This window comes from Scophthalmus maximus, chromosome 1, assembly GCF_022379125.1.
Source record: "Scophthalmus maximus strain ysfricsl-2021 chromosome 1, ASM2237912v1, whole genome shotgun sequence".
NCBI classification, from domain to species: domain Eukaryota; kingdom Metazoa; phylum Chordata; class Actinopteri; order Pleuronectiformes; family Scophthalmidae; genus Scophthalmus; species Scophthalmus maximus.
In genome coordinates, this window is record NC_061515.1 from 4,923,050 (window position 1) to 4,933,053 (window position 10,004).

The 10,004-nt window shown below is 46.3% G+C and overlaps 1 long non-coding RNA gene across 1 annotated transcript; it reads left to right on the forward strand.

The window, feature by feature from the left end:
- Positions 1 to 810: 810 nt before the first annotated feature.
- On the forward strand, positions 811 to 7,034 carry LOC118316141. The gene is made up of 3 exons (XR_004795139.2): positions 811 to 1,108; positions 2,889 to 3,008; positions 5,723 to 7,034. It is a non-coding gene; the product is annotated as an uncharacterized LOC118316141 (long non-coding RNA).
- Positions 7,035 to 10,004: the final 2,970 nt, after the last annotated feature.

Consider the following 10,004-nt stretch of genomic DNA (forward strand, 5'->3'; position numbering starts at 1 on the left):
ACGCAGTGAAACATAAAGAAAGGGAAGAAGGAGGGTGTGTGTGTGTGTGTGTGTGTGTGTGTGGGGCGGCGGAGGGGAAATATCCATCAAATTAACACATCAGTGGCTTTGATTGTAATCTCTCCGCCCCGGCTCTTGCTCTGCCGCGCCAGACAAGCAGCCAAACGTGATTTATCAATGCAAAGCTAATGGCATCAATATGAATCTAACTAAAAATCAATATTTCATTACCAAATTGTTAGCGAGAATGAAGAAAAATGGCCACGGCCGGAGCGTTCTCCGGGGCAGGAGCATCTGGAGTTCAATGTGACAAGATGAGCGATGCGTGACTCGCGGCCCGAGGAAGGACACGGCGAGGACAGGCCTCAGTCTCGGCACTCTTTGAACTCTCTCTCTCTTTCTTTCTTTCTCCCTCCTTCGCACTTTTAGCCGCTCCAACAATGTTCCCTCCACTTTATTATGTTTTTTTTTGCTGTTCACCCCCCCCCGCCCTCTCCCTTTCCTCCTTTCATATCTTTATCACACCGTTTCCTCTATCAATCTCCTCGTGTGTGTGTCAGCGACGGTGTCGGAGGAGGACCACACAGTGTTTCACATTCCTCCTCAATTAATGACCAACTCGAACATGGAGCCACTCAATCTCCCCCCGCCACCACACCCCACCCCACCAGCTCGCACACACACGCACACACATACACGCACACACACACACACCATTTCAATTATTTTTGCCTCCTTTGAAGACAAGTCAGCATTTTTTTTTTTTTTTATCTATTCCCCTTCCCCTTCTGTCCCTCCCTACCTCTCTCTCCCTCCCAGTGGATACATCTCCCAAGGCTCATCACACGTTCTCCTAACCAGCACTGCATGGCTTCTCCTGTAATGAGCGCAAAGAGAGGAAGAGCAAGACAGAGAGACAGAGTATGAGGAAGATGGGACGGCAGAGAGGGAGAGAGAGACGGAGGGAGGGAGGCTGGGTTGATGGCTGAGACACCTACCTCTGGACTAGATCACGCCTCCCTCCGACGTGACCTTCACTTTATTTATATTCTGGTTTTAAGTAACGAGTATTTATTAGGGAGGGCCCGGGATTGTGGCGCTCTGTCAGGTAAGTAATGATGCACCTTTGTGCTCGTGCGGCAGCCCCGGCTGCAATTAAAAACAAACACGCTTTCTCCTTTCCCTCCTTTCCCTTTCCGCGTCGTCCCATCAACACCCCCAAACACACGCTTCCTCCCTCCTCCGCTCGCCGCTTCCTTTTGGACACACTCCGGCTCGACCATCGCCTTCGCATAGTCTCCCCCCTTTTGCCACTCGCTCGTTTATGTCTCCCCTGGGAGGAGGTGGTAATGTCCGAGAGGCCCATTTCTCTCCAGCAGGAGCGGACAGGTCCACTCCTCCGAATGAAAAGGGGAAGGGGGTGATTGTAAAACATGTGTCATTACTGTGTCAAAACACCACACAGGCACAATGACTCCATCCTCCATCCTTCGCCTGCGATGTTTCGGAGGGAATTCATCCCCTAATTTATGGCTCATGAGATAAGCATCCCTGAACTGTGTTGGTGTGCTAAAGGGCTGGCAATGACGAATATCATACATGGGCAGAGCGACTAATATGAATGCTAATATCGCCCCTGACATACAGTAAATCGACCCCGGGTGTGAAACATATGCGGCTTTGGATAAAGTGTTCATGTTTCCATTGGTGGGAGGTTAACCTGCTATGGATTTTATTGACATTTTCAGACGCTGGAGCGGGAGCATGGGAACAGGAGGGTGTGGGGGTGTGCGGCGGGGGATTCGCTGGCTCTCGCACAAACACAGAGGAAGTGAAATAAAAAACCCTCCCTCCCACTCACACATGTACAGATCAGAAGAATCACAGGCAACTCCTTTTTGTTCCAGCAGTGCCCTCACTGACAACAACTAACTGTACAGTCAGTAGAATAAAGAATCATATTACAATATTACAGGGTGTCTAATAGCACAATTTAAGACCAATGATGACGTAGTCATCACGTCTGTATGGCTTTATAAGATGTATGTTTTTGGAATTTAGAAAAGATTAGCGATCAAAAAAACCTCATCAACAAAGTTAGTATAATACATGTGCAAAGTTAAATGTAAAAATAAAAGAACATAATCACTTTTTATGTTGATATTCAATTTTGGCCTTCATCAAACAATTATAAAGAAGTAGATTTCTTAGGCAGGTTCCGGCTGCAAAAAGAAACGTGACTGAAAAAAAGAAAGAATTAAAAAGCAATCATTTGTTTTAATCCTTCTTCATATTCATATGTTTCTGTTAATCGCCACTGTACTTGTCAAGCTGCCTCCGAGTCGTGTGTGTCTGTGTACAAACAGCAGATCATCAGCGTGGAGTATATCGCATGGCTCGGGCTCATGTCTAAGAAATGCGGCTAACAAGACTTTCGCTTTGTCTTAATGAATAAATTAGACAAGGTGATGCATAATACATAGATGATCCCATGTTGGATGGAGTGATAGATAATACATATCTTCCATTATTTATTTAATGACATTAACTTGGTTCGAGAGGGGTTGGAGCCAAGAGTCCAGCATATATAGAGCCTGATTAGAACAAGTAACCGGGCTGAGTCATCTCACCTCCGTGTGTCCGACACCACGGACAACATGACCGTTCAGAAAACACTGGGAGACTGTTGGAGAAGCAAACTACTGTCACTGACCCCTGATACGTGCAGAGTAAAAGACCAATCAGATCCTGAAGTCAGAGTTGATCAGCGGAGCATAATTGAAGTGACCAGGTTGATATACTGACAGAAAAGCTGCTCTTTCGATGCCGTGAACATATTAATCGATGTCATATGTGACTCTTGACTTTTCTTCTTTCTCTGCGCACAGAATGAGACGGATCGAGCTGCAGCCGGAAGGCAAATCATTTTTACTTTTACCTCCGCTTTGCTCACCACCAGCTCCAGAGCATAATGATCTGGACATAAGCTGCATCACTGTGTTCACCATGTAAGTATGTATTTAGCGCTTTGAGTTCCCTGAAAAGCGCTGTATAAATATCATGTATTATTATTATTATTATTATGAACCTTTGTCTGCAGTTTGCTGCTGTTCAGGCGGCGGGCAGTGGCCAATAGAAGCTCTCTGATGATGAGACGGAGCCAAGAACGAAAATTTGGGGCTCAAAAAAATTTACATTCAGGAAGACGCAGTGCAGAGATAACTCCCTGTGGGTTTGTCACAATGAGTGACCTAGCAATGATGACACATTTGTATTATAAAAAATATCAATTGGTGCAGCTTTAAAAAATATATTCATACAAAATTTGAGTCATATTTTCATGGGAATTTGTTCCTATGCATTGTTTACACAGAAGATTACACTGTCTTTAACCGTGTAAATAAAAGTCACAGTTTCTCAACAGATGAAACAACACATATGTGAAGTGTGAAGCCGGACGGACAGTGAGATGTCTAATAAAATCATAGTGGCACCCGAAACATCCGTCAATTTTCATCTGTAGGCGATTACAGGTTTTAATCAGCCATCCAGCCCGAGACCAATTCATTGTGGAATAAATTAGCCGGTCTGGCCCAGACCTCGTCCGCCCAACAATGGAACCAGAGCAGGAAGAAGAGGGGACTGACGGTGCGGGATGGGGCAGGGGCTCTACGCGGGGGCGGGGCCGTGAGGTGGAGCTCGTAAGGCTCCCGGGGGGTTAATGGGCCTGGTGTGTTGCTCCTGGCTCAGTTGGTTTACAACCTGTGATTTAAGGCCCTGTGCGCCTGACAGTGCATTACCACCAGAAACAAATCAGCAGTCATGTGAAAGTCGATAGCAACAGTGATCAGCAGCCAGAGACCGAGTAAATGTTGATTTCTGATTTCCAGCCTGTCAATCCATCATACCATTGCCACTTTTTATCACACCGATTTAAACAATCTGTGATTTTTTTTCACGTTCAACTTTTCTAATGAGAAAGGAATTAAGGAAAATGTGGGCAAAGGACAGAAGACACAATTAAAAGATTAGAAATAGTATTTTTTCTTTCTTTCACATATTGTTTTAATCTGCCCATATCAGAAAATTCCCTGACATCAGCGTTCAAGTGTCCCATTTGAATTTCCTCCATTTACCTGGGGTGTGTAACCAATCAGCCGCTCTGTGGTCCTGTAGGTGGGGGTGGTGGTGATGGAGGGGGGGCCCCTCTGGGGTTTATCTGTGGAACATTGGAGGGATCTTCACGGAGGTAGGCAGGGGTTTGATGGGCGAGGCGCACTTTAGTGTACGGTGAAAGGCAGTATGACTAATGTGTGGAATGGGACATTTACATAGGAGAGGCAGGCTGCGCTCGCAGCCTCCCAGAGGTATGTATGGCTGGGCCCAGCGCTGTGTCTGCTGCCTGTCCTCGGGGCTCCCTCTGCCACTTCATTTCCATGCTCCATTTTAGATCAAGGCTTCTCTAATATTTCCACATTATCCAAGGAGGCAATCTTAGATTGGAATTTGATCCACTTTGAAGGGGACGTGCTGTCACACACACACACACACACACACACACACACACTTCTCTTTCTGTGGTTTTAAGGGGGTGTTTTTTTTTGTTGTGTACCTGTGATGGGAGTCAACGATCCAGTAATTGTTGTTTGCGTGTGACCACTCAAAAAATTGAAATGAAAATCATTTTGGTGATTGAATTACTATTTTCGTTCCCGGCGTGGATCTAAGTTGACATTTCTGTTCTGCCCGTCCCCTCCTCATTGTCACCTCTGTCAAATTTCAGGCAACAAAACAGAGTGATTTACTTAGCAACAGGCGACAATCACGTCGCAGTGGAAATTGAAAAAATTAGGCAAAATAACAGTAGGTATCCGTACACGTCTTGTGACGACTATAACTCATTCCGCGCAAAGTGATTATCGCCGACAAACCTTCTCAGCTTGAACATTATTAGTGCGCATTAACTGGCACTCCCCTTTGTAATTGTACATGGCAAAAGCAGCGGGTTTTTAGGGGTAAATTAGCGGAGGGGGGGGGGGGGGGGGGGAGCCAATGAGAGAGAGAGAGAGAGAGAGAAAGGATTGAAAAGTAAATCATGTGCAGAAGATGGAGAACTGGAGGGTGCAGACAGCAATGAGGAAGTATAGGGACAATGGGTGTAAATATAATGAACAACAAAATGGATGAAACTGCATGTTTTGGAGGCCGGCCTCTCCTCCATATTGTTGTTGTTTTAATTAGGTGTGTGTGAAAAGAGTTTGTGTGCATGCACTTTATATGACGTGTGTGTGTGTGTGTGTGTGTGTGTGTGTGTGCATCTATGTAAGATTCTTTTTCAAGTGGAACAGTTGCAGAGAGGGAGGTGACGAGTTCACCGCTCCTGATGTTTGCGGTCAGGCGGGCGGGCCTGTTTCCTGTCGCACGTCTTTACACTATTGTCATTCACCCCCAAAACTGCAATATGTCCTCTCCTAAGTGTTAAAGAGAAAGTTGCCTCATAGAGGAAAGAGAAATTGCTTTCTGGAAGAATAAAATAAAAAACAGGTTTTTTTTCCCTTCTTCTTCCTTTTTTCAGTTTTTTTTAAGGATTTACCAATACACGCCATGTAAATGAGGCCGGTGCAATTTCAGTTGTCCCTGGGGCTTAGATTGTGTTGGAAAAGCTGCATGCGAAAAGACGACAGAGGGATAATATGTTTTTCTTTTCCTTTTTTTTTTTCAGGCAAATTCAAAGCAGTTTAGTCGCAGGTCCATTGTGACAGTGGCCGGCAGAGAACAGCACTTTCCGTCTGCATTTGTCTTCATATCTTCGACTGTATGTCACTGTTTTGTCAGTGTGGATTACTTTTTTAATTCATGTCTCATTTTGTTACACAGAATAGAAATCTATCTGTTTTCTTTTTTCTTTTCCAGTGCCCCAGCATTGTGTGTGAGATCTTGAAAAAAATAATATTGAGGGGCAAATCGTATAGGCTAATAAATGGGGACAGGGAGTTTCCTGCTTTGTCTACCCGCCGTTCTTTACCTGACAGCCGACGTGATTTATTCAGGGTGCTCCGACGAGAGGAGTTCACTCTGCTTTGCGTGGGCGTCCTATTGGCACAGAACAATAAAAAAATAAATAATCAAACATCTTAAATCTTCGACAGCGGCGAATAAGACACTAGGATAACCTTTAGATCTGGCCTTCATTCAGATGTAACATTTGCGGATGAATAAACGGTCGATGGGAGGCTCAATTAAAAATTTAAAAATCTGCTAAAGGAAATAAGATTGTCCAACTTCAAATCCTGTCTTTGATCTGAGTCAAACAAAAACATTTACATATTGTTTTACCGAGCTCTGGTTGAATTTGACAGACTTAAGATTTGTAACATTAATTTTGAATAGAACAACAAACGAGTCAATAAAAATGAATACCTTTTAAAACGGAGTTCAAAGTAAAAGTGCTGTTTCTTTTATTTGAACCCAGATCTCGCTCTTAGTCGAGCTCCCGGAGTTCGTTAATGGGTCCAAATGAGTCCGTCTAAACACACAGGGACGGTGCCAGGACGGCGTCTCGTTGCGCAATCGGCGACCTTTAGCTCGATACCGTCCAGATGGCGCAGGTGAGGGACTAGGCCCAAAATGGCGCTACGCAGCGAACCCCGCCGGAGTCCTTCAGGTTCCCGCGGGGACCACCATCTGCAACGCCAGTGAATAGGGTGCAAACATCTCCAATGTAATTAACGAGGCCCCGGCAAACGGGATGCTCCTCCGTTACGTCTTCTCGGGCCGACATGTCACAGCGGAATGCGGTCGAACTACTTCAACCGCAGTGCACTCTGCCCTCTCTCAACACCGCAGGATGTCATCCGAGGAAGTCGGGAGGTTAGCGCACCGTCCGAGACCTGTGGGACGGCAGAGCAAAAGAAAAGGGCAAGAGGAAAGATCGCTGCTGGCCCTTCCTGGCCAGACAAGCCCCCTTATTTGATTTCTTACCCCCCTGACAGTTCTTGTGCATCAGTGCAGCACCAACCTGCCACAACAACACTTTCTTCCCAACGGCAATCACCATCCTCAAATCTGCCCTTCTCCCCCCCCCCCCACTCCATCACACGCCAAGACCTACTCCCACAAGTACACACATACACCGACTGACCCGGCTGACCTGCACAGGAACAAGATAAAAGGTACAAGCTATTACCACTTTTTTTTATTTTATTTCATCTTGTGCTATTTATCAATCCAGCTGTGCTTTGCATATCTGACACTGTGCCAAGGCGCCAGCCAAAACTTCCTGCCTTGGATTTGCATGTGTAACTAGATAGTGGACACGGGCCACACTCGGCAACTCATTGCAAGGCATCTGAATAAGTGGAACGCAATAGTAGAGAGGCAAAGCATTCACAGAGTCACCTTTTACCAAAAAAAAAGGAGCTCACCGTGTCTTGAGAATGAAAAGCGAAAGATGAATGCAATTCTCATAAAACAAGTTCTATTCAAGTCAATTTGTTTATACGGCAGCAAAAAACAGACATTATCCCGAGGCACTTTACATAGCTAGGCCAAAACCTCAAAGTATATTGTAGAAAGAAACTGAGCACTTTGGCCAGCACGAGCATATGCACTTGGCGACGGTGGAGAGGAAAAGCTCCCTAGATAAATAACCAATATGTGTTTGTTTTTTTCCCCCTCAGGAAAATGTCACAAAGAAAAACCTATACGGAGAGAGAAACGCAACAAATATCCCACAATCCTTGTGAAATTGGGAAGATCTTTCTGCGCATCATGAGCAAAAAAGAAAAGCTCCATGCAAGCAACATGGTCACAACAGCATACTCGAACATTGGAAGCCGCAGACCTGCTACACAGATACCTCAGACTACTTAAAAAGCTACTTTGATTTCTTCTTTTTTTGTTGCCGCCAAAAGTTAGATGTGAACTTTGATTCCACTCTCACCTCTGTGGCAGGTACGAGGATGCTGCACTACTGTACATCTGCAGCCGATAGACTCATGTTCGCACGCACGCTGGAAGCAGCTCGGCTTTTACAAAAGTAACACACAATGCACCTGCCAGCTCCTGCAAAATCGCTAAACATTCGCTTCAAAATGTCGGAAAGATCCACACATTTACTTTTACAACTGTTTACGGGCAGGCAGCATTGTCAAATAACGCAAATGCAACAAAACTGTACAAATTATATATGGGAGCATATTTACTCCCACTGACAATAAAAGGCAAAATAGAAAATAAATAAGATAATTGCAGGAGTTTATGGGATTTTTACTGTTTAATCATTTAGCATGCAACTATTCACGCCACTTCATTTTCATTACACGCAGTTACCTCACAACAACACCGGCACACGTCAGTCTTAGTTTCGTGCACCGGACTTGTAAATGCACAGCTCCTATTTAACCAGGTCAGATTTCCTGATGAAACCATCCTGCTGGCTCAAAGTGATTGATTGCAATTTCGATGGGGGGTGAAGTGTACAGAGCTCTGGCCAATACCAAGACTGGAAACAAAAGAGTGTGTTTCTTTCCCTTCTTTTTTCAAAACTAACAAATGGGGTCATGAGAACAAACTGGCCACATCCTCTTGTTTGCTTGCATTCCCAGGATGGAGTCATCTCTCTTTTCATCTCTCGGCCGTCGTCTCCTCATTCCCGTCTCTTCTTCTCAGTCACGGGCCTTTCGTCTCATCAATGCGACGCCGCACAGCATGCGGCGCGCGGCGACAACAGGCTAATTTAGCACATGGGGAGAAGTGGAGGCTCCTTTTTTCTCTCAAGGCAATAAATACCACCGTAAAAGTAATGAATTCTGGCTCGGAAAGCCACACAGATGGAATCATTTGATTACTGTATTGTATTCCTCCCTCTCTTCTTTTCTACTGTAAGACAAACACACACTTGGAGACTCATTCATTTAGTCAATTAGTTGTTTTTTTTGCTGTGTCTTTTACAGAAATCTCTTCAAATGCAAATTTGCATAAACATGATTGGCGTGTGTTCTCCACAGATTGAAAGCAAGTGTTGATATTGTGCCGGTGACATTTATTCATAGATTTATTATTTTCCTGGAGATCCGTCTCCCCGGTACAACAATCCAGTCTGAACGAAATAGACGCTTAACACGCCGATGTAAATGAGACGAGAAGCGGCAGGAAGGAACTGCTTACTAATGTAGCATTTACGCAGTGAGTGGCCCGAAGAAACGTGGGAATGACGGGCCCGGTGCCTGGGTGACGCGGGGGTGATGCCTGGCAGAGAGCGGGCGGGGGTGTGGGTGAAGCCTCCTTGACCCCCGAGTAACGCGGTGGGTGTGGACGGGCGGGGGCGAGGGTGGCCTCTCCGGGGCGCTAAGTGCTCTGCTTGTCCAGCCCTGGCAGGTGAACTGGCAGGGGCGTCACCCTGAGGTTGGAGGGCTCGGCGCTGAACACTGGCACTGGATCGGGGCTCTGGGATACATCCTGGCTGAGCGCGTGTCTGTGTGTATGTGTGCTTTTTTTTTTCTGTAAGTGGGTGTATACAAGTGCACATACATAAGGACACATGCTCCTATGTGCCTCTGTTGTGTGTGTGTGTGTGTGTGTGTGTGTGTGTGTGTGTGTGTGTGTGTGTGTGTGTGCGCGCGTGTACGCTTGTGCCTCTCGGCGTTTAGCCCCTAAATGATGAACGCCCTGGTAGTACCAGTTGGCAGATGGGGACCCCCGGCCCTTTCTTTGAGTGGGGTAACATGCAGGCGACTGTTTCGGAAAGAGGCTCGACAGGCTCAACGCTGGGGCCCTCTAACCTCTCTGTCGTCTCTGAGGGGCCCTACCAGCGCTCCGCGGTGGCCTCTTCCAGTCGGAGGGGGCACGCGCTCCCCTGCCCCCGGGACCCCGCTCCTCTCGCTGGCATGCGGGTGACAAAGAGGGCAGGAGGAGTCAGCGGATACGAGGGTTCACCTGGACAGGACAGAGGAGAAACACGCCGGGCTACATTGTCCTGCCTCCCGAGCTGACACGCTGAGAGC